Raw genomic sequence first — 6,000 nt, forward strand, 5'->3', positions numbered from 1 at the left:
AGGCTTTGAGGGATTTTCATTTTTCGCTAAAAAAAATGGTTTAAAGGAGCAAATCGCTGAATCCTTCTTAAACCCCCACTTTACCTTCCAAAGCTTGCAACTCGCTAATTCTCTTGGCTGTTGCTAACGCAAAAAGGAATAATGACTTTCTCGTTAAGTCTCTAAACGAAGCTGAGTGAGACGGTACAAATTTTTCCGACATTAGGAACTTGAGGACCACATCCAAGTTCCAGCTAGGCTTCTTGATTACATGTTCTTTCGTGGTCTCAAAAGATCTTATAAGGTCATGAAGATCTTTATTATTCGTCAGATCTATTCCTCTATGTCGAAAAACTGAGGCCAGCATACTTCTGTAACCCTTCACTGTTGAAACTGCCAGGTTACAGTCTTTTCTCAAACAAAATATAGGAGAAAATCTGCGATTTCAGTTACAGAGGTACTGGAGGAGGATATTTTCTTTCCCTTACACCATCTTCTAAACACTCCCACTTCGACTGATATATATATTTAGAAGTGGAGACTCTTCTGGCTCTTGCAATAGCCTTAGCCACTTCTCGTGAAAAGCCCCTTGCTCTGACGAGTCCTTCGACAGTCTGAAGGCGGTCAGACTTAGACGGGGGAGGTTTTGTGAAACCTGTCGAAGTGGGGTTGTTTGAGAAGATCGTTCCTTAGTGGAAGCGATCTTGGAAAATCACTAACCACTCCAGCACCTCTGTGAACCAATCGAGAGCCGGCCAGAAGGGAGCGATGAGGGTCATTCTTGTTCCTCCGAGCAAGCGAACTTCCTCAATAGTTCTCCTACTATCTTGAAAGGAGGGAAGGCGTATGGCGTCCAAGCCCGTCCAATCTAGCAGAAAGCTGTCTACTGCTACTGCTTGAGATCCGAGATCGGGGAGCAATAGGTTTCTAATCTGTGATTCTTGTTGGTCGCGAACAGGTCTATATTGGGCCTTCCCCACAGATGCCAAAGTTGTTGGCAAATCTGAGGATTGAGAGTCCATTTCCGTGGGTAGGACTTGTTCTTTTCTGCTTAACAGATCTGCCCGGACATTTTTCTCTCCCTGCACAAACCTTATGAGGAGAGAGATCTTCCTTTCCTGTGCCCAAATCAGCAGATCCTTGCTGATTCGTACCAGGGAAAACGGAATGCGTCCCCCCCCTTGTTTCTTTATATAAGCGAGGGCTGTTGTGTTGTCCGAGTGAATCTGAATCCCCCAATACCTGGAGACCTGGTTCCTCGAAATGAACCAAAGCTAGATGAATGGCTGTTAGCTCTTTCTTGTTTATGTGCCAGGACACTTGTTCTCCTTCCCAAGTGCCTGACACTTCTTGCGAACCTAGGGTCGCTCCCCACCCTGAATCTGAGGCGTCTGCAAACAACGCTAGGCGAGGGTTCTGTAAGCGAAGGGAGATTCCCTGCTTAGTTTCTGTGAATCTAACCACCAACGGATATTCTCCTTGATCCCTTTCGAGATTGGAAATGTATCTCCTAGATTGTTGGACTTCCAATCCCACACTTCTCCTTCAGATAAAATTGAAGGGGGGCTAGGTGAAGTCTTCCTAAGGAAACGCACTTTCCAATCGAGGAGAGGGTCCCCAGTAAGCTCATCCATTCCTCGCGGGAAACAATGTTTTCCTTAAGAAGGACGACACCTTTCTAAAGCAGCGTTCTCTCCTTACTGCGAAGGATACGCTAGAAAATCCAGAGAATCCATCTTGAATCCCCAGATAGACAATACTCTGCTGGGGAGTCAGCATGGATTTCTCGTGATTTACTAAAAGTCCTAAGGACTTTGTCAACTTTAGAGTAACTAATAGGTCCTCCAGACATTTTTTTCTCTGATTGGGCTCTTATAGCCAATCGTCCAGATATAACGAGAATCCTGATCCCTTCCAGATGTAGCCAATAAGCTACATTCTTCATGATGTCCGTAAAGACTTGAGGGCAGTCGAAAGTCCGAAGCACATCGCTCGGAACTGGAACACTTTCCCTTGGAACATGAACCCTCAGATACTTCCTTGCTGCCGATGAATTGGCACATGGAAATACGCATCCTGAAGTCCAGGGACACCAATCCAGTCCCCTGGACGAAGAGCAGATAGAACAGAGGAAGACGTCTCCATTGAAAATTTCTTCAATACAAAGAAATTCAGGGCACTGACGTCTAGAACCGGTCTCCATCCCCCCGATGCTTTCTGGTACCAGGAATAGCCGATTGTAGAATCCTGGAGACTGGAGATCTTGAACCAGTTCTACCGCTTCCTTGGAAATCATCTGTTCCACTGCTTGCAACATAGCAAGCTTTCGGACCGGATCCGAGTATCTTGCGGTCAACTCCCTTGGAGTTGTCGTCAAAGGGAGGATTTTCCCTGAAGGGGATCAAGTATCCTTTTTTCAGGATAGAGAGGGACCAGGAGTCCGCTCCCTTCTGCGCCCAGACTTTGGCAAAGTGGAGTAGCCTGGCGCCTACTTTCGTCTGGAGGACTTCCTGCTCATCTAGACTTCCCGAAGGACCTTCTAGATGGTCTACTCCTTCTCTCTGGTCTGCGACCTCTAAGAGGGGCTCTAGAAGAGGAGGCACCTCGAAAAGGGCTGTACAAAAGAGGGTCTCTCTTTTTTCTCTATAGGCACTGCCGGCCTCCTCTTCTTGGCTGAGTGCGTGAGGAGATCCTGAGTTGCCTTCTCCGTAAGAGATTTAGAAACCTCTCTAACAGTCTCTTGTGGAAAAAGGTGCGGGGATAACGGTGCAAAAAGAAGAGATGTCCTTTGCAAAGGTGATACTGCTCTTGCTAAGAAAGAGCTAAAGACAGATCTCTTCTTTAATACTCCCGTTCCAAAAAAGAGAGGCAACTTCAACAGAACCGTCCATGACCGCTCTGTCCAGGCAAGCCAGGACGCTCGAAAGTTCCTCCATGGAAACAAAGTCAGTGTCCTGAGCTCTCTTCGCTAACGCTCCCAAAGCCCAGTCCATAAAGTTGAAGACTTCTAGGGTTAAAGAGGCCCTTTAGAAGGTGGTCTAGCTCACACATGCCCCAAGTCGCCTTAGCAGACAGCAACGACTTCCTCCTAGAAGAAGTCCACTAAGGAAGCAACAATCCGCATCTGCGGAAGAAGGCAGAACCTAAACCCCATAGGTTCTTTGGTCTCGTACCACCTTCCTGGTTTGCCTGTTAACTTGGAAGGAGGGCAGGAAAAAACTGTCTTGCCCGCTTCCCTTCTGGAAGTCAAACCACTCTGAAAAAGTCTTTAATGCCTTTTTCATACAAAGAGCGGGGCGCATCTTGATGAAGGAAGACGACTTGAGAGCTTTAGTGCTGGACATCAACGATCCTGGTGAAGGAGGGTCCGCAGGATGAAGGGAGTCTCCGAACTCCTTTAGCAGCAAAAGAGAAAGTCTCTTGTAGTCAGAAACTGCTACATCTACTGGCTCTTCGTCTTCGATACCTGGTCCAACTGATCCACAGAAGGAGATCGTTTTGGAGTGATCTGGCTCTTCCGGGCCCGGGAGAAGAACTCCTTTCCCGAGAAGGGAGGGAGCGCGGAACATTAGCACTTCTATACGAAGAGTGAGGCTCCTGCCTGTCGGAAACACTCTTGCGCCTACTAGACTCTTGTTGTCTAGGTTCGCCAGGTTCGTGGCGCTTGCTAGGCTCCTGACGTCCTGATTCAGGGCGCTTGAAAAGGATCCCCGCGTCCTGATTCCTGACGCTTAACAGGCTCTTGGCGCCCTAAACACTGACGCCTAACGTACTCCTGGCGTCCTGCCTCCTGGCGTCCTAAACTCCTGGCGCCCTGACTCCTGGCGCCCTGACTCCTGGCGCCCTGACTCCTGGCGCCCTTGACTCATGGCGTCCTGGCTCATAGCGTCCTGATTCCTGCCTTCTAGCAGAATCATGACGTCCTGAATCTGTGTTCTAAAAGGCTCTTGACGCCCTTTCTTGCGTCTTGCTGCCTCTTTGCGCCTGTCTGGCTCCTGGTCCTGCAGACCCAAAGGATCCTGATACCTAAATCGGGTTTTCCCGGTTCCTTGCACCTAAACCGATCCGAGACTTCTGCTCGATTCGCGGCGTCTCAGAGGGCGCTTCGGGGAAGACAGCCTATAGGGCGAAAGGGCTCTTCTCTAGGAGAACAACTCCTATCAGACGAGTCTCTCGACGAAGGCGATAAACGCCCTGGAGATCGTGAGGGTTCTCTCCTATACGAAGCGGGGCGCTTTAGCGGAACTCTTAACAGGGAGCGAGACATCCTTCCTCCTTGTAGAGTCCTTAGCAAAAGAGCCTACGAGAGAATCTAACTGCTCTTGCAGATTAACCAAAAACTTCTTCGTAGGATCCTGAAGAGAAGGCTCCTCTTGTTTAGTCTTCTTAGGTCCCGAAGGCCAATCCCTTCCTCGGGAAAAACGCTCTGGGCTGGAGTCAGCCCGCGTCTCTTTAGGAGCCTTCCAGGCTCTCTTCAAAGGGCGCGAAAGAGAGGGCCGAACTCCATCCTCGTTTAGGAGAGGAAGAGTCTGAGGCCGAAAAACACTCCTTTAGGACGCCTTTTCTGCGGCAATCCGAGGCAGCCTGGGACTTAACAACAGGATCTGCCGAAGGGACGCCTGACCGTTGGGGATGTTCTGCATCCTCCCTGCCGCTTTCGACATTCCTCCTCCCCTGGTCCTGGGAGTTTGGAAGCGGTCTAGGCCTAGGAGCAATGAGGAAACCGGTCAGACGCCCCCTCCACTGCACTGGGGACACTGCACAAGTCACTATCACCACTCTTACCTTGGTTTAGAGCTCGTAGCTGCGCTTGAAAGTTTCTTAATTGAAGCTTTTACATTTTCCCTCTCTGACGAAGAATCTTTGGATTCAGAACAGGGAGAAGCAGCTGAGGCTAAGGGAAAACTTGTTAGAAGGAGAGTTAATTTCTTGTTCTAAGGAGCAAGATCTACTAGATGACCTAGCTGAAGCCTTTCCTCACTCTATCTCTCTCAAGCTTCCGAACATAGATGGATAATTCCTTCCCATTCAAGCTCCGTAAGGTTCTCGCATTCAACACAGGTGTTAATAAAAGAACATTCATTCTCCTGCATTTAGCGCAAATACTATGAGGATCTAATGCCGATTTAGGCAGCCTAACCTTACAATCTTCCCTACTGCAAACTCTAAAACATAGGTGAAGCCTTAGCGTCAGACATCGTGAAAGAGTAGTCAAAACCAAAGTCGAAAAACAGTCCACAATAAGCGTATGCCAAGCCAGAGAAAAAACAGAATACGTCACCAAAAAAACCAATCCAAATTCTCGGCAAACGAGTTGAAATCCAAGATGGAGGAACGAACAATAGGTGTTGTCCGTTCAACCAACAGAGAAATTATGGCTTAGAAAACGGGAATAGTTCCAGACCCCGCCACCCAGCGGCGGGAATGGGTGGATCACCTGACCTACCTGTCGCGTGTGCCGCGAGTTTTGAAATTCTGTCGGGACGACCGAGTCTATAGCTAAGTATATATCTGCTGGGTAAGTTACTTGTACAAAAAAATACCAAGAAAAGTGGAATAAGTATATGCAACTCTAGGTTTTAAATTCACTCTCTAGCAATAATAAAATTTTTCTGGTGACTGCTCACCCAAAATTTACATTACTTAGCACAGACCTATATCAAATCACCTCTACCTAAGGATTTCGAAAGTTGTGGAAAAAACTACAAGCTTAGCCAGAAACAATTGTTCAGCAGAAGACTTTTGCCTACATGATAATTCTCTTTACAAAGAAAACTGACCCAAATTATTGTTAATTCTCATCAAATGTTGTGAACATCTTGGACATGTCTTCAAAGCGTACTGCCATATGTGTGGTAATGCTTCCAAGAAAGTGATGGGGAGTGTGAGTTTAGCTCCTAAAGTAAAGTTGGATATTGTCCAAAAAGCAAAAACTAGTTTCAAGGTATACAGCATTATTCCCAAGGTTACTAGACTTGCCAAACCAAATGTACATTATTTAAGGTTCTTCAGTAGGATGAT

This window comes from Macrobrachium nipponense, chromosome 42, assembly GCF_015104395.2.
Source record: "Macrobrachium nipponense isolate FS-2020 chromosome 42, ASM1510439v2, whole genome shotgun sequence".
Classification (NCBI taxonomy): domain Eukaryota; kingdom Metazoa; phylum Arthropoda; class Malacostraca; order Decapoda; family Palaemonidae; genus Macrobrachium; species Macrobrachium nipponense.